The sequence below is a fragment of the Dermacentor variabilis genome, chromosome 4 (assembly GCF_050947875.1).
Source record: "Dermacentor variabilis isolate Ectoservices chromosome 4, ASM5094787v1, whole genome shotgun sequence".
Lineage (NCBI taxonomy): Eukaryota > Metazoa > Arthropoda > Arachnida > Ixodida > Ixodidae > Dermacentor > Dermacentor variabilis.
Genome location: NC_134571.1, coordinates 117,103,631 through 117,126,674, shown reverse-complemented (window position 1 = coordinate 117,126,674; position 23,044 = coordinate 117,103,631). Strand labels below are relative to the sequence as shown.

Here is a 23,044-nt window from a genome sequence, read left to right as displayed (position 1 = left end):
GTTCCGCGAAGAGGGGACGCGGGAAACAGCCACGCGTGCAAAGAAAACGGATTAATGGCTTCGCCGTAGAAAAGGCACTAGATCTGCACGCTCGCTCGGAGCAAAAGAGTAGACGAGCGTGAAATGGAAAGGTAGGGGCGCTTCCCAAATATCCCGTCGACTTTTTCGGTCACGGAAATTGGGCGACGCGACACCGCCCTGCCGGTTTGATGTTTGGTGTGCGCGTGCGCCTTCTTAGAATGCCCGTGAAAACGGCGGCACTTGGCCGGCTACGACCGATGCATGCTTTTATGTGCGATCGCCATGGGGGTCCCAATTATGGTGTTTGGATTTCAAGCGAACCGGCACACAGCTGCATGGCAGACAGTTTTCTCAGTACTGGCAGGGCAGCCAGTACTGAGCAGTGGCTTCATGGAAACATTCTCGCAGCTTGCAGGTGGGAAGAGGCGGACATCAGGGGACGATACTCGCAGCCCAACGTAGGGGAGGGGGATTGGATTAGTTGAAAGACGAAAAAAGTAAACGCTTTATTTGTTTATTTCAAGGTACTTTAATAAGGGGAGCACCACAGAAAAAACACACAAGAGCCAAAAATGCTTGCAGTAATAACGCGCTTGAAGAAGAGTGTTACAAATACAACTGAATGAAGAAAAAATAACATTACTCAGAAAAAGAATGAAGAATACAATTCTTGGTAACATAAGAAGCAGTGGATTGCATGCGTATAAAACCAGCGAAATGTGCACGTAGTTAAAATACATAAACAAACAGCATTCAATAAGCTACAAAAAATCAGCTTGTAAGGCAGTGCTAAACATAAGAGAAATGCGGGGAAAAAATATTGCATATAATACAGTCTTACAAAACACAGCACTCGAACAGTGTTCTGCTAGGAATAAAGAGAACATGTACAAACTATGCATGCATATTTACAGGATATTTTAGCATCGCCTGACAACCTTCAGCTGCCACGGCAGTGAGCCTTCTGCAGACATAAAATAGTCTGCTAATTCGTCCCTCATTGCCATGGCAGCTGAAGTGGGGCGGTTGTTTGACGGCACTGTCTTTGTGCCAATTTCAGTGACAGTGCGGCGCCATTCTCCGTCAGATACCGTCTCGCCGCACAGCGTGTCGCTGTACTCATCAGGGCAGTAGGCAGCGTCTGCCATAAGAAAATTGTGCAAACACACGGCAGCCTGAATCATGTTGTTGAGGAGCTCTGGTGCGCCTTCCACCGTTCCAAGAAACACCCGCCAACGGGAGACTAGAATGCCGAAAGCATTTTCAATGCACCTGCGTGCCCTCGACAAGCGGTAATTGAAGACCTTTTTTCTATCATCCAGCTTCCTCCCAGGGTAGGGCCGCATCAGGTAAGTCCGCAAAGGGAAGGCTGCATCGCCAACCAAACAAGGTGGCCACTTCGAAATATTTGAAGGCAGCCCCAGAGTACCCTCTTCAAATACTGCCTGGAGGGGACTCCTCTTAAAAAAAGAGGCGTCTGAATATCGGCCTTGGGCTCCGATGTCCACCATTAAAAATCTATAGTTGGCGTCTGCTATAGCCAGCATAATTAGTGAATAGAAACCCTTGTAATTGTAGAAGTCTGAGCCGCTCTTGTTAGGACATTTGATCGCAAAATGCTTGCCGTCAATACTCCCTATTGTGTTTGGAAAATCCCATTTGTCATAGTATTCCTCTGCTATGTCGCGCCACCTCTGTGTGCTTGGGCGTGCGAGTACCAGGGGCCTCAAGTAGTCCCAGATCGCTAGTAATGTCTCCTTCAGTACGCTAGCTACAGTAGATGCATGCATTCGGTAGCTGAATGCAATGTCCTCCATGGGACCTCCTGTGGCCAAAAATCTGCAAAGATGTTGAAAGAGCAGTCCGTAAAATTATGGTTCCAATATTTCGACATCTATGTTTACACTGAACCAAATTGTTACCAGCATAATTCTATTCGTTAATGCCTGCATCGCGTTTTACAGACACCATAGGGCCACGAATAGTAGCAAGAATGGCTCGTCGGTGACTCAGTATAAGCATAACCTAGCAAGCACTATTATTATACGCGGCGAAAATTTTCGGAAATATAAGCGATCACTAAAAAAAAAAGAAAACTTAACACGAGCCAGTATTTTCTTTAATCTCGTGCATCGGGAAATTCAGGGAGGGGAATACGTGGGTTCCGTATTTCTGAAATTACGAAAAGTTGGGAACACGAACAAAAAAAAGCATATTTTGGGGAATGAATTGTAGCGACATGTTACGAAAAATTTTCTAAAGCTACAGTACACATGGATGCACGAGGCCGCATTGGCTAAATTCTAGGGAAAATGATCAACTTATATTTTACCTCAATGTCACAGCGAGCCTTTCTGCCGGTGAGATGGGTCTCCTGTGAGTTGGAGGATGAACAAGCTTGTAGTAAACAAGGCTCAGCCGCTTGTCAAACGATGCCTTTGTCATCCTGCGTGCGACAAATGCATGAAAGTTACGCATAACATACTTAACCGAGCTGGAGCTACACAATTCCGAAAGGAGCAACGTTGTCATTTACCTGAAGTACTTGAAATGGTATTCAGGATCACAGTTCCGCAGCTCCTGTACTAGGTGGTGGTACTCTCCACACTCTGGATGCTTGTCAAATATATCCCTTATGTAGAGAGACCTGTTCCTCTTGCTACGCAGACGACGCACCAACAAAGCGAGAATAATGTTTCGTCTTAGGAAATGTGTCTGCGTCCGTGCCATCACCGAGCAACAGTCCGGTCCGCAGTGGCGATCGCGCGAAAAGATTTGTTTGTATGTTCCCCGACAGGCGGCACGGAGGGGCGCGTTGTTCTGCGCATGCGCTACTCCAGCTGCGGCAGCTGCGCGGCGTTGTACTGTAGGGGGACGGACATATGCCTGGCGCGGTGTAGCCGACGCGGCGTGACGTAGCGCAACCACCGCGCGCGCGCGCGCCGGGTCACGTCGAAGTGTATTGGCGCCTTTACTGTTCACCCCTTTTTTATTTATTTTATTTTTTCTTTACCATTTATTTCATTTATTCCCGTCCCCTCTATTGCATGGGAGAAGCAAGCGAAGGGTGGGGAGGCCTCGTTAATTCACTGCGTCGGTTCTACCCATTTTCTCCCTCCCCTCACCCTCCTCTCTTCCAGTCTATCTAGCTTGCCACTTGGCTTCCACATTCGTAAAAAGGCAGGGGCTGCTTTTGCGAGAGACCAAGGTGATTTGCCGCTGTCAAACGCTAATGTGGTATGCCATCTCGCCCGGGGATCTCGAGATGGTATTTTGCACATTGGACACGGTGTGTAAAGGTCAGACGCGTTTCTCGCGTCTCCTTTGTTCTCTGCCATGCATGCTCTTTCCGAGAATATACACCCTCTGAACCACCATGACTCAGCCTTCAAAACAGCAGCACATTGACCTTGAAGTGTGGTGTCGAGGCGGTCATAGCTTCTCCAAACTGAGAAAGGCGGGGGAGAGGGGTAGAACAGGGGGGGAGAAGGTAGGGTCAGAACAAAGGAAAACTTTGACTCAAGTTTTTCGGCCTCCTGCGGTTCGAGGGAGAGGAGTAAATCGTAGAACGAGGACACCCCTATGCTGAAGAGCCAACTAAGCGTTACCGACCAACCGTAGTGGATTGAGCTATACACCCATGGGCTCCAATGCAAATCAAACCCGTGAGTGGGCACGTGCCAAATACTTTCAAGGTCGTCATCACAGTAAAAAAAGCAATGCCCATGCCTTTGCAGTAGCACACTTCACGAGCACTCCATAAGACAAGTCGCTGCACAGCAAACGGCAGCTACTCGACCATCGCAGATCCACTGAAGTCGCGCTGCCTACGCTACACTCCGCCAACTCCACTTGTGCCTCGAGGATGGCGTCGTCAGGCCGTGCGTCTACCTCCGCTGCTGCTGGACTCGACCCTAGTCTGTACGGCTACGCCATGCTTATGGGAGTCGGTTGCAAGCTGCCGACGAGCACCAGCAGCAGCGACGATAGCAGCAGTAGTAGCAGCGACGACAGCAGCAGTAGCAGCTCTTCCAGCAGTGACAGCGGAAACAGCGACGTCGCGCCGGCCGGCCCGTCCAAGTCAAAGGACATCGAAAGCGTGCCGTCCACTTCCAGCTCCGCAGCCGTCGTCGTTAGGAGCGAGCCACCGGCCGGAGCGTCCCCGTCGAAGGACATCGAAAGCGTGCCATCCACCTCCGGCGCCTCCCAGTCGAAGGACATCGAAAGCATGCCATCCACCTCCGGCGCCTTCCAGTCGAAGGACATCGAAAGCGTGCCATCCACCTCCGGCGCCTCCCAGTCGAAGGACATCGAAAGCGTGCCATCCACCTCCGGCGCCGCAGCCGTCTTCGTTAGGAGCCAGCCACAGATCTTCATACAGCCGAACCTCGTCCGTCCGGCGGACTTTCCTAGTGACCACCCGGGCCAAGTTCACGACTGGAGCGCTTGGCCCCAGTTCCCTCCCAAGAAGAAAGCGGATCCACAGCGGGCGATCGTGGAGAGACTGCCGGCCATGCTTCCCCGTGTCACCCTCGTCAACCAGCACGAGTTCCAGCTGCCTAGGATGGAACTGCTGATACACACACAGGGCAGGCGAGTGTTTTTTACAGCTGACGTGGTTTCGCGCCATAGTGCAAGGGTCTGATCTCGAAACGGTTCGCTTTCAGAAGCGTTGCAATATCGCACTCCACAGGGCAGCGTGCTGGCTTCCGTTGTTGGCATGAGCGTTCCGAGCACGCATTAGCGTTCCTACCGAGAAGCCTCACATGCCACATCGTGGTGTACATGCCGGTCTGAAAAAAAAAAAAAGCAGTGGGCAGTAATCACGCGAACGATAATCACTTTCATTTTGCGAAGGCATCCCTGCAGTTTAAACCGATTCAGCAAAGCTGAGAGCAAGCTGGTTGAGTCGGCCATGTTCGTGCCTACAGGCAGCGCGTAATTCAGACACTAGGAACAAGCACTTATGCGGTGACTCACGTATATTGCTGTTTGTTCATGTTTATCTCACTATGGTCGCGTGCAATCATCACGTTTAAGTGCTCGTTTCGACGCGTGCTTGCGTATCCATCGCGTGACAACGGTGTTCGTCAAAAATGACCGTGCCTCTACTATCTCCCTCGCATGCAGGTTCATGAACCCAGCGCCTCAGTTTCGGATTACAAACTTGGTGGATGAGTGGCAGTACACGGTCTGGCTCACCTTCACGGATTCCACTGGGAGCCAATGCGGTGAGTGTGAGCCAGACACTATGGTCGTCGGCCTTATAGCCGCCTCCATAGAGAGGCGTTTTTCTTTACATTTTTGTGTTTGTCTATTAGTGGCGAAGCAAATTTAAGCCCTAATATGTATCTTTGGACTTGCGCAGTTGGTCAGTACTGCCACCCGGATTCACCGCGGCCCGGTTTCTGGTTGTACGGCCGGGTGCTGTCGTTTTCCAAGCTCAAGCTCTTCTCCAACGAGAAAAAGAAACCGAACCCGCCTCCGGTAAGAGTTCGTTCGCCGCTTCCACATTTTAGTCGCGATTGCTAGTTATGTCGCCGTCGTAAGGTGCACAATACTTAGCGAGTTTGAAGAAGCGTACGCTTTGCACTCACACCCTGGTCAGAAGGCCCTGGGTTTTACCTAGCTCTAGTGCCGTAAATATTCAGTTAAAGTGCAGTGTGCGATCGCTCAAAACTGGCCCAGCGACATTTGGGGAATCCGTCAACAAGACATGACGGCGCGGGTGCTACAAGTTGTTACCGTATTGAACTGTACGATTTTTTGTTAGCCCAGGGAGGAACGTGGTCTTATATTTATACTCGTCGCTACATGGAGGAGGGGACTATTCTACAAGTGACCACCTAGTCGACATTTCCATTTCGTCTGCTGCTGAATTGACTAGAGCCGCCAGTTTCCTTCTGACGCGCACTCCAGCCCAGCTAAGCAGCACTTTAGCAGTGGGCGAAATCGACATGTCCATTATTTGGACCCCTACAGAATACTCGTCCTCGCCTTTCCTGATTTCTGCTGGGTCACTATATCTTGTTTAAAAAAATGCGGCACACATGACCGAATGCCCCAAGAAGAAGGAACTCTGATTACGGTAATTTTTGTTGCTATAGAATATGGATCAATCAACGGACGCCGTGAGGTAACAAATAAGTTGAACGGTGTACGGAACTTACGTCGAGTTGTCGGAGCTTGTCTGATAGTTACCTTGTTACTTGCAACGCCTCCTTGCACCTAACGCATGGATCCCTGAGAGATAAGGAGCAAGGACCAAGGCGTGCTACATACTTATCTTCATTCAAGGTACCAAAGACTGTCTTTTGCTGATTTCAGTAAGCTGTAGCTCTTTGGTATATTCTGTTCTCCACCCTGCTTTGTTTCTTCAAAGGGAGTCGGAAACGGTAGTGATGTTGCAATAGCGGCATACCATTTTGTAGGACCCACGCATGCCTTTCCTAAAAAGGCCCGCGCACCCTTCCGAAAAGAGAAATACGCAAATGTAGGTCCTATGGATAGAAATTCCTTGCTTGCAAGGAAGGCCCACTTCAATCTCGGGCCGCAATGACATTGGACGAGGTTCTGCAGTAGACCGTACCGACCAAGGTGTATTGTTTATCCGTAGGACGGAGAAGCGCGCTTCGATGAACTTTTCTTTCGGAAGGCTCGAAAACACCTCGCCTGGAAATTTGACCGACGCGATGGTATATGCGTGCGAGGATGCCTTTAGGTGAATACTAATCCGAAAGACTTCCCTGAAATTCCTCCTCGACTTCTTTGTATACGTGGTGCGCTTGTGGTCATCATTCGCGAACAGGACGGGGGCGACCACATGTATTTCGAAGTCGTCCTCGCCCGACGCGACAACAGCGTCGTCTGCTACGGCGGGCACCATTTTCCACAGCGCGTTTACGCAAAACGGTCTATCTGTACATACAGACGTTCGTGTATGGAGTAACCGCCGCAGAAGAGTCCCCAGAATATACAGTGCGCCACTTGCTAGTACTACGTGTACTTGCTACTGACGTTTTACTACCCCCCTAGTAACATTTGTCCCACATAAGACATAATAGCATAGTGTAAAAATTTGTCAGTATGTGTGAACATGTTGGTAAAAGTTAGTATGCAACCTAGAAGGTGCATGTACATGGAAAACAAGTGCAAGTTTGCACTAAAAGAAGTTTATTCACACAAAAATATTTACACAGTATTGTGAGAGAGGTAATACAGAAACTAATAAAAAATAATAAATGATTAGTGACTTAGTTATTACGGCACGGCAGCTGTCGCATTATCTCCAGCAAGCATCGCTTATAATGTATTTTTACATTCAGAGCTGATGTCTCTACGCATGTTTGCAGAGTGAAGCCTGCACAGAAACAAAATGGTCAGTGTTAACATCATGTACAGGTTAGCACATCACAGACATAGAACAGCTTTTTAACAAGGTTCACATGAAGTCTAAAGTTGTAACTGTCATCCCTGTTTACTTGCAGAGGAGATAGCAAGGATGGGGCACATTTCGCAATGCATATCCTTTGCTGCGTTGTATTTTCTACGTGTTATTAAAGTTAGCAAAGTGTGCGAGGTCGTTTCCGCAAAAAAGGGAACAGCCTAAAACTATTGTTATAGCCCCCAATGTTGTGGCCTGAATAAATTCAGTTTCTCAATATGTTTTCTTAACGAATTATCTGCATAAATAATTTGCTCCCTCAAAAAGTCAAAACATGGTTTATTCATGGTGACGCAGAGAAGGTGGGCGCGCGAGCGCTTACTCACAACTGTTTATTTTTGGAAAGAGAACGTAAAAGCGCCAGCTAGCTGCACCGAGCATGTGCAAAACGTGTCCGGGTCATCTATTTTTACATAAACAGATTACAGAGCTTGAAGCAGTATTCAAGAATTCGAATTCTTTGTCAGTGATAGCAACCAATGGCTGACTGATGCATTTTTCAGCACGCCTTATTATATTGGAACGCTTCTGGAATTTGACGTGTTCGTTTATTTTTACTCGAAAACAAAATATCAGTGTCAAAAAATACCGGTTCACAATGACATAGGTTGCAGTGGTTAGACAAGTGCGAACGATTTTCTTTCACATTCGCACTTGTCTAACCAGCGCAGCCTATGTCATTGTGAACCGGTTCGCTGAAACGTATGTCATTGTGAGCCATAAAATTGTACGTTCAATATTTGACTATCTCTCATCCTGTACAGCCAGAGTAGGAAAGAGCAAAGAGTGAGTTCATGTTCAGACAATATTTACAAGACATTAGGTCATTGCGAATGCTGTGAAAACGAAGTATTTGTACGCTTCGTGTTTATAGCAACTTCAAGCGAACCGCATGACGCGGTATAGTTCAAGTATGTAAGAAAATCGTTCTTGAAACATTTCAGGTCGTTACTGTTCGCGCAATAATTACCTACCAAAATGCGGCCGAAGAAACTGAAATAGGATAACATCAAAATAATATGTTTATGAAGAATGATAGAAAAGAACATATCTTTTATTGTAATTCGGAGACAGATAAAACTTCAACGCAGTGCTCTCTTGAGGAACCGCTGTTCGCTATTTGTGCATTGTGCAGTTTAAAACACGGACAGTGCCAATATTAAATTACCTCACGCGACACTGCATCGCAGCTGGCAGAGAAGCTGCAGGAACGTTCACATCACGGAACGAAGAAAGCACCATGGGCTTCGCAAACACGTTGCTGGTTGGCTTGCAACGATGAATTAGCCACAACACAGAATAAGCATAAACAGCAGCAAAAGTAGCTAGATTACTGCTACAATTCGCGACGAAATACCTACATCGCTCCGACCGTACCATGCCGGCGTCGCAAAGGAACTGATGGCGGTTCTTCGTGATTTGGGAGAAGGAAAGTACGCTTAATTCTGCAGCACAGAATTAAGCGTACTTTCCTTCTCCTAAATCACGAAGAATCGCCATCAGTTCCTTTGCGACGCTCTCCTCCTTTGCCTCGACTCGGACCACTGTAAACTTGTGCGCATGCGCGAGATAGGCATGTAAAATTCTTTCCATCCATCCGCTTCGCCTCGACCCCCCGGAACTAAAAACCCTTTTTTACGCCGAAATATGCCCCCCTTCGTCCCACCTTCCGATGGTTGACTCAGACCTAGACATTCATCGCTTCTCGGTGAAACATGTGGCCGGCTTTTGTGTGCGCACCCCTTTCTGGGAACTGCACTTGGAGGAATGTACCTCGTGGCAGAGGTTGAAAAAATAAAATGACAAGACAGCCGGCTCAATTTTGTTGTGCATTTCGGGACTGTATAGTTTTATATTTCGAGGCATATATTATTCTGAAAACCAGATTTTTTTTCTCCAAATGTAATAAACATAGAAAAATAATGTCATATTGGGTAAATTATGTTGTTATCCTATTTTGCGCACGAACATCCTTTAGCGCTTGCCGCTTTCAAAGAAAGAATTTTGCTCCATGGCGCCCAGCGCAAGATAATGCTCAAGCCTATTGTAGTAGTATTTTTATAGTCAAATACATGTCCAAAGCATGGTGGCTATGGCGTTAGCAGTTTTCAGACGCCCGAAGCACGGCAAAATTATGGCCTTTGATATCCTGGCTCTTGGTATCCGGAATGCCATAATTACAGATGTCATGGTGACCACTTGTTGGAGCTCAAAATTTTGTAGCCGTGTTGTGAAGCGAAATCACTGAATACTAAGAGTGCATAATTATTTCTTTTCAATCTGTTTTCACACACAGCAAGCTACCATCGCCGTAAAGCAGGGAAGTTGGCATAGTAACTTTGCCTTCACTTTGATGCAACGTCCTATTAGTTACCTTTAATGTGCAGAAGCCGTCGGTAGGAGACAGGGACGAAAGCGTGCGAATAGGCACGAGTACAAAGCTACATTTTTTATACAGTAAGGCTAATTTCATTTTTTTTTCACAGAAATGTGTTACCTGCACAGAGTTCAGCTTTCCTTTCTGTTCGACCTGTGCGCTTACTCAGGTCGACACTCGCGCTCACTCAGCAGCAGCTGTATTTTGCAGCCTTCTGGATATTTGAGCGACAACGTTCCGGCGCCGTGTTACCATGAGTTCCGGCTCTTTTTCTTCTTTTTAACAAATATCGCGACGCTACTGCGCTGACGCGTCCAACCTTAAGGCGTACTATATAATCCGCGGAATGCACTGATCTGATTACCTCGTTGCAAAGCTAATTGGTGGCCTTGCAGTAGCAGTGTGTGGTAAGGGCCGATTTACGCTCGAGCCCCACGCCGCACCACCCGCCGGCCCGCACGCATGTGGTCGGGTGAAAATTTGCTCATTTCGCAGACTGGTACACACATTTCGGTTTACACTGCATGTGCGAGCCCAGTGTATACCAAAATTTGTGAACCAGTGTGCGAAATGTGCTGTTTTCTGCACCACCGCACGCGTCACGGCTCAAGCGTAGATCGGCTTTTAATTAACCAGCCCCAAGGCGGGGATAAAGCTGTGCAACTGGTGCGCGGCCTGCGCAGTACTCAGCTATCACACCGGTCAGGTTGTGTAGCGCAAACAAATTTTTCGGAGTGCGCTGACGTCACCGCACGCTCACGTAGTCCAGAAGAACCTTTAAAAAGATTAGTTCTAACAGTTTACGAACATATTTCTTTAAAAATTTTAGTAGCACTCCGTCAACAATAAATCGCTACCGACTTCGATTGGGGCTACGATTTAAAACAAAGAGCTTGATTCCTGAGTATGTCATATATCGGCACTAATGTGTGTTAGAAAAAAATATCAAAAACTCTCAAGTTACTTCCCATTCTAAATATTTTTCGTCAAACAGTACGAGCTGTGCACGTACTGAGGATACATGTCCTTCAGAAAAAAAATAGTTTGATGATGTATAGTAAAACATTCTTTACACAAAAGTAACGAGCCTTTTGACGCAGTACGAAAGTTGTTATATAGACGAAAGCTAGAAGACATATTGACGGGGCACTTAAAATATTCTATTTGCAAAAGTATGAAGGAAGTATTTTAACGGCTTATTTAAAATATTCTTTATACAAAAGTAAGAAGGAAGTCTTTTGACTGTGTATTGAAAGTATTCTTTATACAAAAGTAAGAAGGCAGTCTTTTAACGGTGTACTTAAAATATTATTTATGCAAAAGTATGAACAAATGTTACCAGAATGTAAATGTAGATGGACTGTCAATAAAGCAAATAGAAAGTTGGTAGAAGTTCTAAATAATGTTACTAGGCATATTTCTAAGGCCTACTCGCACTGCCCACGGACACGAGGCATTCGTTGGCGTCAACGTAATTGTACTGTTTAATCTTCACCGTCCATAGTAGCCTAATTCTTTTTCGATGTCTGGAACATGAAAACAATCGCCAGCCATTTGTCGAAGTATTAGAGAAGAGAACCGCAGCGCGCAGCACCTGTTAATCTTGCAAAATTCGCAACGTGGTGGCCGTTGAAAGTGTGATGGAAAAAGGCGGGCGGCGCAGAAACGATCCGTTCAAAGAATGAGGCCACCCTGCGTACGGGCCCAACTCCTACGTTTTTAGCTCGGGCCCAACTCCTACGCGGCCTGTTCAACGCAAAAAAAAACGTTTTTCTGAAATAACTTCTTGACCGATTTTAACGAAATTTAATGCATCCGAGCGATAAAGTTAAATTATAATGACTGCTGGAAGCCGAATTTCGATTTAGGCAAAGGAGAGGTAAGGTGTGCAGACAGGACGCAAGAGTAGAGAAGTGGACAGCACGAACGCCGCTTCTGCTTCCACTCTACTCTTGTGTCCTGTCTGCACGCCTCACCTCTTTTTTGCATAATGAATCCTTAGCGACTAGCTCAGCTTTCTGTCGTTCTAAGTTCGATTTAGGGCCGGAATTTTGTCGAAAGAATCTTCAAAAATTCGAACGCTTGAAAAAAATATAGAAACATGAGGTGTATAAATTAATAGCTCTCCGTCAAGAACAGATATGACGGCCGTGTAAACGGCATCCATTAGATCATTGAAAGTAGACAAATTCGATATGTCAATTTATATATTACGTAAGTTTGTTACGTTGTGTACAAGCGTGCTGCAAAAGCTGCAGTTACACATTACTATTTTTTTTTCAGATTCATGTGTAAAGGTACGTTCTCATTTGCGGAAATGAGCACGCGCTTATTTCGGCAGCGCTCGTTGTGTCGTCTTCTCGCCTCGTGTCCCGTCTAAAACCCCTCCATACACGTTTCCGCCGACCAGGTTAAGTAGCGCCAACCTACCCTCCTCCTCCGCGCACCTCTCCCATTCACCCCTTGCTTCCGGCGTCAAGCGGAACTCGCGTAGCTGCAGCTTCCTGTTCCGAGTGGAAGTGACGCTATGTGTTTTTTTTAGCGTTGTTTACTTTTGCGTCGATGGAGAGGCTTTAATTGTACCAGCTGCGGTTTAAACTCTGAATGCGATTCCATCCAAGAAGCACAGCCTATTGTAATCAGCGATCTGATCGTGTTCGCTGCTTCTCGCCAACCTGCGATGGTTTGTCCCACGAGAGACAACGTACAGCGGGATGTAGCGCCTGGGTGCTTGGAGAGCACTGCCGTTTTTCGTGCATTTGGAAAACAGCGACCGCGATCTACTACTTCAGCGGAATACAACAGCCTGTCACCTTTGCATTCTTCTCGTGGTGACTGCCACAGCTCTGCTAAGCACGCCCGGCCGCCTCACCATCGTCTAACAGCAGTCAAAGCGGAAATTCCCGCAGCGCAACTCCAGGAAGCGGAAACGCCGCAACCGGAAATCTTGAAACCGGAAGTGCCGGAACCGGAAATGCCGGAACCGGATTTGGTGTGAGGGCAAAAGGCGGCGCACAACAAAGGTTGTCGGTACTTAAGAAAGCGGCGGTGGCACGTGGATGCAGGGGTTTTAGTCCCGTCTACCTTTTGCGCTGTTAACGCCAGGATGGAAAACCAAGCACGAGATACGGAGTTCAGCGTGTTGCCGTAGCCACGCGTGCGTTTTGCTCCCCGAAGCGTAGAATACTGCGCGAATGCCATATATCAACTGGAACTTTAAGCAAGAATTATGCTGTACTTAATAACAGTTGACTTACGTACTTACCCTACGAATTACTCGCAGAATACATCCGAAGTACCATGATTTCAGCGCCAGGCCTCGCCACTTACTGGTTTTTCACACTTGCTCTGCCAAATTAAAATTATAATCCCTAATTAAATCTCGAACAGCGTGCTGGATTCTATCACTGTAAGTCATGGTAAATTCATTTCCATCAACGTCTCACAACACATTCCGGTCAGTTGTCAATCCCTTTCAACGTATCGTTGAAAGGGTTCAACGCGTTCAACGTATCGTTGAAAGATGTCCGTCTTGAGACTCGTAAAAGGTTTACAACTGTAGAACGAAGGGTCTCCGATACAATTTTTGTGGAACCGATAAGAATTCCGCCTGTCGTACGGAACGCTTTCCCGCTATAATTCAATGCCCCAACTCCTTTCGTCGCAAGCTGTAGCAGACGATCGATCCTCATGCATTTTCAGGTTGAAGCGCGCTATTGTTTTGAAGAAACCTCTTAATTTATTGCATTTGTGTGTTTCTTTTCGAAGGCGCACTACTTACTGTGCGTGTATACGTGTGCCATTGAAAATAAGCCTAATGTAGGCGGCATTAATCCAAACACTCTCGATGACCTCGTGTGGAAAGCCAGTCAGACATCGATCTCTCGAATGAGTGACATCGCTCACATACTCCACGGAGAGTGGGCAGAGACGGGTGTAAACGTGCGGAACGATGCTACTACGATATGCTGCGATGCAGATGTTTAAAACCTAATATTAGACGCGTTAGGCAGCGCACTTGAATTTGCCTCTGCGTGATCGCAATGAAGGCCTGCCCTACCGACTGATTGCGTTTGCAGAAAAATAATTTCGGAGTGATTTTAAACGCACACCAAAGATAAAAAAAATCTGAGCTGCATTAGAAAATTCTGTTTCTCTTACTTAAAAGAAAAATCCTGTCAGGCGAGGGGACCCGAAAAGACGCCAAAGAGCGAAACCGGGGTGGATGGCGCATTGAACGTTGCGAACCAGATTTGATTTTGAAAATGAAATTTGACGGCATCTGCCTGTGCCTAGATTTTATCGGTGAAGGTGGACTACATTCTTTTGTAATGCAGCCAAAAATTGAACTTCAGGAGTTTCAACATCGTATACTTAACCGCAGCGGCCCAAACGTGGAAAAATATCTTGAAATGCGTGACGTCACTAACAGCAGCTCTGTCGCGACATTCATAAAGTGAAACATCAAAAAAAATTTATATAAACCACTCTAATATGGCGAAAGTAAAGTTTTGAGAGAATATATTACAACTTTAAACTTATTTGCTGTTTCCCTTCGGGGGTGGGGGGGGGGGTTAAACACGGGTGGCTGACTTCAAACCTCTGGTACGATGATTCGTGCAGATATCGTAACGCTTTGCAAAAATATTCGCTAATCCCAGAACACTGAGTGTCAGATAATCTACATCTCTCCTCAACTGAGGACCGTAGATAAGCGTGGCGCCCCCTAATATTTCGCAAATGTCCATGTGTGGCCTGTGTGTACTGTCTTTGGAGCATGCTGTATAATGCATAGCAGTTGTCTGGGGTTGCGCAATTTAAGTGGCCATCCAATATTCTTTGGGCATAATTCTCATCGTTTATGACTGCGAATTCAAAAGTTGCAAGGAAGCACACGCTGCTTCCCGCGCCTTGATTTGGCCGCCATTCGAGATAAAGCTTTGATATGTTGCCAAAAGCTGTTGTCTGAAGTCATTCTTCTTTCACTGCCTTTTCTAAAATAAATGCACGAAGTATACATTTTTGACATCAGTGATAAAATTCGTATAAGAAGTGGATAAGAAGCTGTAAGGACTCGGGAAGATAGATCAGTGTTGATTACGAATTCACAGATTTCCATGAAGTGACTACGCAGGCGACCGCAGACTTCCGCGGGCCATTAAAGAAGCATTCAGAAAGTTCACGCCGGAAAAGAAACCGGCATTTCTTTTAGTCGTCCTGGAAGGGCAACCTTCGTCACCGAATTGGAACGCTATTAGCGCACTCATAATTGATATAAACTGGTATGTCATCAGTAGACGGCAGCCATCGACTTTGTTAAGTTGTCAACGGTGAACTTAGCGGAGCATAGTGCGTGGTGGCCAGTGCGCAAAGATGGTTCGGCGATATACATCGGCATAACATGCACCCATTCTTCTTGTCTTTGGCAACGTCGATATATACATTCACGACTAATACTTGCAGGCCTTGAACCCCTGTAAACTAGACTAAATGATTCAAAAGGCTGTCTGACAGGAATATTTAGCGCATTTTGAAATTCTAGGATGACGAACAGCTTAGATTCTTGTTGTGGTTAAGGGAAGTTTAAAAATTACCTGGTATTCAGATTGTTTTTGTTGACTTTCTATTTTTTCTCTTCCCGTCTCCCTTATCGGCGACCTATCGTTTGGGTCGGGAGATAAGCGCGACGATGGCACATGACCTCCGAGATTGGAATATTTCGCAGGCTATGGTAGACAGCTTGTATTGGTTGTACCGTTCACCGTAGATCGCCGGACATGGAAAGCACAATTATGAAGCGGTCCTGGCTTCCACTTTCGCGCTTTCCGGACTCACGCACAGATAGATTCACTTAGGTGCACCATGTATGCGAGATTCAAAGCGGAATGGCATAGCGTCTCACGCGTAAGCTACGCTATACCAGAACTCGCTTTCTGCAAAGTTCGTTTGCGGAACGGTAACGCCATTTCACTTAATGCTGCTATTATAGTAATGTTAATTTAAACCTTTCTTATTAGTGCTTTCCCATTCACAACTCTTAAGTGATTGGGTGTCCTCGGATTTTTGTTTTATAGCGAAGCTTTCTTTGCCTCTTCCTTCGACTTTCCCACTGCTGCTGTCGCGCACACCGCGTCGAGGGGTGGTTCAGATCGTGCATGAGATTCGCGAGTAAGAGGGGAAAGGCGACGGGAGAAACGCGTTTTCCCCCCACCGAGTCGAATGCGCACGGTGCCTTCTGGAGCTCCCTGGTCGTCGCCACATTAGCCTCTTGACAACTGTAATTATCCATACGCACCCTCAGAAGCCTACCAGAAACTGCAGCGCGTCCCCTCCGCGTCCCCTCTGCATGCAGGCCACAGGGGACGCAGAAATGACTGTAGAGAGAAGGAGAGGGAGAAGAGGCAGTTCCCATATACGAGAGGGGAGAGGTGAGCAGTTGCAGGGAAACAGGCCAAGCTTAAATAATTGGTACGGTACAGTACCTTGCTGCTATTTCTAAAGAATAAACTGCATGCAAATATGTCAAGCGGGCAACTTAAGCAGGGCATGCAGAAGCAGAGCCGTGTTAATTAACGCGCACCGCAGAGTCCAGCAGACACTACCGAGGCAGTCTACCGTCAAATCAACATTTCTGTGCCCGCCGCGATAGCTTTACGGCGATGACATTGCTAGAGGTCGTGGATTCCATCCCAACAGAGGTAGCCGCATTTCGACGCTGGCGAAATAGAAAACACACCTGCACTTAGATTTTGGGACACGTTGAAGAACATCACGGTGTCAAAATTAAACCGGAGTACGCCACTACGGCTTGCCTCATTGTCCGAGTCTGGTTCTGGAACGTACCGCCCCATAATCCAATTCAAGTTTTATAGTTCTGCCACAATGCGATGTGCCATGTGAGGAAATGACAACCTTCAACCCTCTCAGAGGTTATAAAATACGGCACACTACAACGCCCCAAGTAAACACATCTCCCTGTGCGTTCTATGTACTACGCAGACAAAAAGCAGTGGTACCTGCAAGGTAATGTTTAACAACAAGCCCCTCTCGTGGTAGCCTAAATGTTGAAGAAATTAAGCTTTAGCCGCCAACACCACCACTAATTATCGTCAATCAAAGCATCCAGCACGGTAAGCTTCGCTTACATAGATTCCCACAGTACGTGGGATCTGCATAATTCTTCTTGTGGATTTCGGCCATTGCGGTTGTGCAAAAATCCTTGAAACTTCCAAAGTTGACTTTTCTAGGATACAACACAGACAATTTTACATACAGAAGTACAACTAGGTTCGAGGAAACGTCACTGCTGGCTGGTACAGGAGTTTCGCTTCACGGCGACGGCACCAGCAGTCTTTTGTTTGCGCGTCTGTACAGGCTTACCATGCTGGCGTTCTCGCGGCAAGAGTGGCTTTTTTTTTCCATTCTTGGCATAGGTGGAGGGTAATTTGCTAACATACCACAAATGATTTTCCTCTTCATTGTAGCTTAATCACTTGAACAGAAGAGGCGAAAGCGTCACGAGGCGTAAATGAAATTAATCTCTTCTTTCAGCTAAAATACAGAAGTGCCCTGCTAACGCGCGTGTTACCACCATAGTGTATGAAATACGCATCGGCTATCAAGTGCTGGCAAACCAACTCAGGGCTGTCCAGAGGGCCCGTGTGATGGCAGAGGGGCTCGGCCTCTCTGTACCGACGTGGGAGCGGCCGGCATCAGTCCCAGACTGATCCCTCAGGACCTAAATAAAGTTCTTCATACCATACCATATCTGCCCAGACAACGGTCCCGTTGCCTGTAAAGTGTGGGGCTCCTTTAAATTTCGACTAAAGTTCCCGCACCAGCTTAACATCAAGTCATGAATTTTGACGGTGTCCTGCACGGGTCTATTTATTTATTTATTTATTTATTTATTTATTTATTTATTTATTTATTTATTTATTTATTTATTTTTATCGGTAAACTGGGCCTACATTGTATTGTAATAGAGCCAAAGAGTGAACTTGGCAAGTTTCACGAACTTCCATTGTACCACAACATAAATGCACTTAAATCCGTTACGTCACACTGATGTGTGGCACTGGAGTTCTATCGTGGAATAAAAAAAAATGGAAGTTTGGCTTGTAGGAGGCAAAGTTCAGAAGTGGAAGTGTTTCGTAACTATCAGTGTCAAAATTAGCTAACATCTCATTGACATACGATTTCAGTGAGTCGCAAACAGTTGCTAAAGGAGCGTGTGAATCTTTTTCTTATTCAGGTATTTCCTGAGAATATTGGTTTCGGTTCGGTTCCCACGTAATCGAGGCTCAGGTTGTTTGACACCTAGTGCTTATGTACGCGAGTAGTTCTCCCCACGTTCTCCCACTCCCTAACCCCTCTCCCTAGTTAGGCCACAAGCCATTCTTTCCGAAAGAATATGCTTTGCTGAATTATGACTCAATGAAAAAATACACAATTGCATTCCGCTCAATGAACCCTTGCCCTTAAGTAGAGAGAGAAAGCGATGAGTACTACCGACAGCATGGCACCGGCAGGTTCAATGTGAATGCACCCTTAGCTTGTTTCACGATGGCCTGCATTGCCATTTGCTTCACCAGTGGAACACTGAAATGCCTCTATGTTGCCGTTTGATTCATTGTGTACTGGGTTTGTGCAGTGTGGCTTGATAGCACGAGGTTGTGGGTTTGACGAGGTTCCGGTAACAAATAGCGGGTGGTAAACAAAAAAAATTGAATCCCCATGCTTTCGGAGCCTGTTGAGAGTGCAGGAGGTGCCAGGCCAGTTTTCTACCGAACTAATTCATGAAGTGTTTGGTGCCCTTCACACTATTGTGCACGGCCAATGCTATCGGTTCGCTCAATACAGTTTAACCTGCTTTCCTTATGAGTGGGCAGTCCACTCAGGGCGAGTGGGCTGCCCAGTCGCACACTAAAGTATTGGTGCTTCAAGCAGGCTGGATTTTGATTTTACAGCGAAGCTGTTAGCCTCAAGTTGGTCAACATTTTTCGTGTTCGCATCTATCGGCAAAATTGTGGGCCGATCCTGGCGACAGTGCTAAGACAAGAGCAGTGGCCCCTACTCCAGTGTGGCACAGGCTTCAAGCAGTTAGCAAAACGAAGTGAACAGTGCATACATTCTCTGGGATCGCTCATGCAACGTATACAGAACAGTATACATTTCAATAAAGAACAAGCATAAAGCAATCATCCAAACCACATAATTGATAAGGCGCTCCTGATAACAATGCCATGCACGTAGCTTGGCATTGTTATCATTTCCAGGTAACGATTATTGCTGCGCAAGCTGCCACAGTGATGGCAGCATGCAACGTGAGGAGCGACGTTCCTAGCCTTTCGTATATAAGAGAACCAGCCGATCAAATCACTTCAATGTTGTTGCAGCACCGCTATGGGGGGCAGCGTGCTGTCACAGTTACCATTACTCTAAAGCAATAAAGCGTTGCATAACCCCCAGTAGTTGCAGTGGTTGTTTTCAACAGCTTCACTGGACATACACTTTTGCAAGGCTGGGACGTAGAGTCAATTTGTTTGCAAATATGTATGTCATATGAATAATGAAAAATAAGCATGCAGTCTGTTCCCTAGACCAAGGCCTTCCCCTCTCGACTCCAAACTAAAAGCTCAACACCAGAAACTGCCCTCCTTTGTATGTCTTGCAGATCACTCTGAGGTGTTACCGCACTTACCGTATCCAAGTGAATGTTGGGATTTTGGACGATTACGGATACATCATCAGCGCATCGGTAGTCCGGCAATCTGTTGGTTACCGCTTCATTGCCGTCACAAGTTGAAATTCTAGGTGGGTGTCTTTCTTTGCATGATGGCTGTTTCCTTTCCAAATCTGTGCATTTCACTGTCCTCTTCTTTCTCTCTCTCTTTTCGTCCTACAGCTGATGAAACCACGTTCCGTACTTTATTATCATTTTTTTTCCTTCTAGTCTCAAGCCTCCAGTCAAGGATGGGTTCAAGACTAAGTCACGTTAAGCAAAGCCTCCCTCTGATGCTGTGAGCTCAGTGCGTGGTATTTTACGAAAGCTCTAGCTAACACACGATGCTTCTTTCTGCTGAAAACTATCGTTTGCTTTAGAAAAGTGGTTTTTACAATAGATGTACTTATTCAAATTTCACTTGCACGAATTTGTTATGACCATAACTGGAAATTGCAATGTCTTGTACACTTACCTTACCAGGCTATTTCAAGAAAGAAGTGGCGATTTTTTTCCACATGAAAAAATAAAATTTTTCCATCCAATTCCCATTGCCCCAAGCCTCATTTTGTCATGACAAGCATCTGGCGCGTGCAGGAGCACCTGCAGTATGGTGAGGCACAGCGTCCGAAGTTGGAAACAAGGTTTCATGATAAGGGGGAGGGATTAGGTCACAACCTATCGGCCGTTTTGGTTTTTATTCTAATGCCCATGTCGTGCTTTAGCGAGTTAGACCCAAGTAAATAGTGGCGTACTCAACTGAATTTCAAGTAGAAAAAGAAACACGGCTAATGCTTAAAATGCGGTGGTGAAGAGGGCCACTTAGTGGCGACTGCGGTGCTCCCTCTCCTTGTCTCGGTAGCGGTCCCCTTCGCGGCTCCGGTCTGTGTAGTCCCGCTCACGGCTGCGCGACCGGTCACGCCTACTCGACTTCTCTCGGCGTGATGATCTCTATGGGGACCGGTCCCTCTCCCTGGAGCGCGGACGGCCCTTACTCCTGCGCATTGCAAAACACGCGACAGGTGCACATGAGAAAGGCGTTCGCGAAATCACAACATGCAGTAATTTTCATTCATTTAGGAAAAAATAAGAGCGGTGCACCTATACATGATGCTGATAAGGGTTATGTAACATGCAATCTCGGCTACAAAGGTTTGCGAGAGAGGGATCCAACCGCATCTATGGAGCCCGTACCGTTATATTAAAACGGCATACTACAACACCACAGATTGAACAGACGACATTACTCACCTCCAAACAAGACCCTCTCACGTTAAGACGCCGTAACATGTCGACAATTACAAACCGATCTATACCCCCATGTAAGCAGACTACACGCCACACACCCCACACTATATTCATACAAATGTCCCTTTTGTAACAATTACGCTTCCCTATATCACACCACATGGGCGTGCCCCAACGTGAAGGTAGCCCCAAAAATACCCAACCGCACACCCGAGCAGTGGGAGGCCGTGCTGGCTATAGTTCGGACCCTCGTAGCCTGCAGCAACTGGTGTGGCGGGACCGGGAGACAGCAGGAGCCGTGGACTAAGGGCGCCTCGCGCACGAGCAGAAAGACACCTGCTTGTCCTTTCCTCTTTTTAAAAATAAATGTTTATCCACCTCCTCCTCCTTACGGAAAGAAGTTTACCAGTAAAACCGGGCAACATCTCCACACATACAGATAACTTCTGTTGATTTGACCTCTGCAGAACTGAACAAATTAAGCTATGCCGCAAGCTTGATTTAACAGGACGCAGAAAAAAAGAAAAGCCCAGGAACTGTTAATTTATTAATCAGTAATTGGACAATTCTAACTTGCACCCACTTTCCGTGTTCAAAGTAGAAATCTAATGTGCACCCATCTTTCTTCTTTTTTTTTAGCGAGAAAAGCGCAGCATGGGGGGGGGGGGGAGGCCTCCTGTTATGGCAATATGAAAAGGCGAAATCAGCAAACTTTACCTTCAGAGAATAGAAATTTACACTTAACGGTCCATCATTAGGTGTTACTCAATCTTAATTACTACAAACCACAACACGTGCTTCATACAGTCCATTGGGTTTGATATTCTACGCTTAAGAAACGACTTCGTAACAAACACAAAGATCTTTAGAATGAGCTTTTGTAATCAAAGACAAAGTAGCACGTCATCAATGTCGTCGTGATACGTGACAATGAGAACCGCTGCCATCGCGTGCGGTTTTGCATTGTATCCGATTGCATCACGTGCAGGCAATATTCAGACCAATCTTCACATGCACAGAGAGAGAGAGAGAGAGAGAGAGAGAGAGAGAGATCCGAATTGAGTGAACACCGTAACCATTTGATGCGCTCTATCGTTTTTGCTTTAAAGTCATACTAGGGAAGGCCGATAATAGGCATTTCTGGGGGATGATGACGTGTGTTCAAGGCCTTCACCGTTTCCTAACGGGGTTGCTATTGGCGCCCCCTTCGAGGTCAGGCGCGTGCGTGTTTACCACTCAAGTTGGAATTATTCAGCGAAGGCCAAATTTGGGATCGCAATAACGAGTCTAGGCCAACAGACAAACACGGATGCTGGCTGGAACCTTCGGTCGGGATTAAACTAACTGAAAATAATGGAATTCTATTAACGATCTACATGACCGATCGCAATGATAACGAGATGCCAGTAAATGCAACAGCAAGAAAAATGCACATTTCGTAAATTCCGAAAGCGTGTGCGTAAATATACCAAACTATAGATGATGATAGGAATGCAGGTTGTGTTAGGGCCACGACGACAGACGTTATGCAGCTTTAAAGGTCGTCAGTCTAACCTGCACACGCAAACTCAAATCATCGGTCACAACTGAACTAACATATTAGCGGCACGCATTCCGCAAAGGTTTGCAGCCCGTTGCCATAGCAACCAACAGTGAATTTTTGTCACGGCCACACTGCCTCGACTATTATAGGCCTACTCGGCGCTGCATCATCATTTCTTCTGGAAAACCTTTCAGCTTCCCTTTAATCGTATTGACAGGGGTACTCGTTTATGTTCATCGGGCGACCACGTTTCAGCGCCTAACAACTCTTATCGCACAACGCAGGACGCGCCTGCGTGTATCGGAAGTTTCTGGAACGTTATCGATGGTTCCATCCGCTGTCTGTCGCCGAAACTTGTGTAATCTGATTGCATGCACGCGCGACGCCTATAGTATAGAATTTTATGCAAGACACGTGGAATTCCCAGCTATTAGTCTGGAACATTCGACGACTGATGTTTGAAAGCCGACGTGCTTGCCCCGCTGATAGATTTTGACGATCGCCGACTGTCTTCGCAGCTGTCGCTGTTCTTTAAGTGTAGCCTGTTCTTATGGGTACGGGTTCGCCCAATAAAAGTAAATTTCGTCTTCCACAGTATTGCTACTGCGTTCTTTATACGTCACTACCACGTGACATCAGCATACTTTTTTTTATGTACATATATATCGTACTAGATTTTGTACCAAC

The 23,044-nt window shown here is 46.4% G+C and overlaps 1 long non-coding RNA gene across 1 annotated transcript in view; it reads left to right on the top strand.

Moving 5' to 3' along the window:
* Positions 1–19,652, top strand: part of LOC142577900 (uncharacterized) — an 86,581-nt gene extending 66,929 nt beyond the window's left edge. The window contains exons 2-3 of the long non-coding RNA XR_012827096.1: positions 5,390–5,508; positions 19,519–19,652. This is a non-coding gene — a long non-coding RNA (uncharacterized LOC142577900). The remainder of the gene's footprint in view (positions 1–5,389; positions 5,509–19,518) is intronic.
* The last annotated feature ends 3,392 nt before the right edge of the window (positions 19,653–23,044 follow it).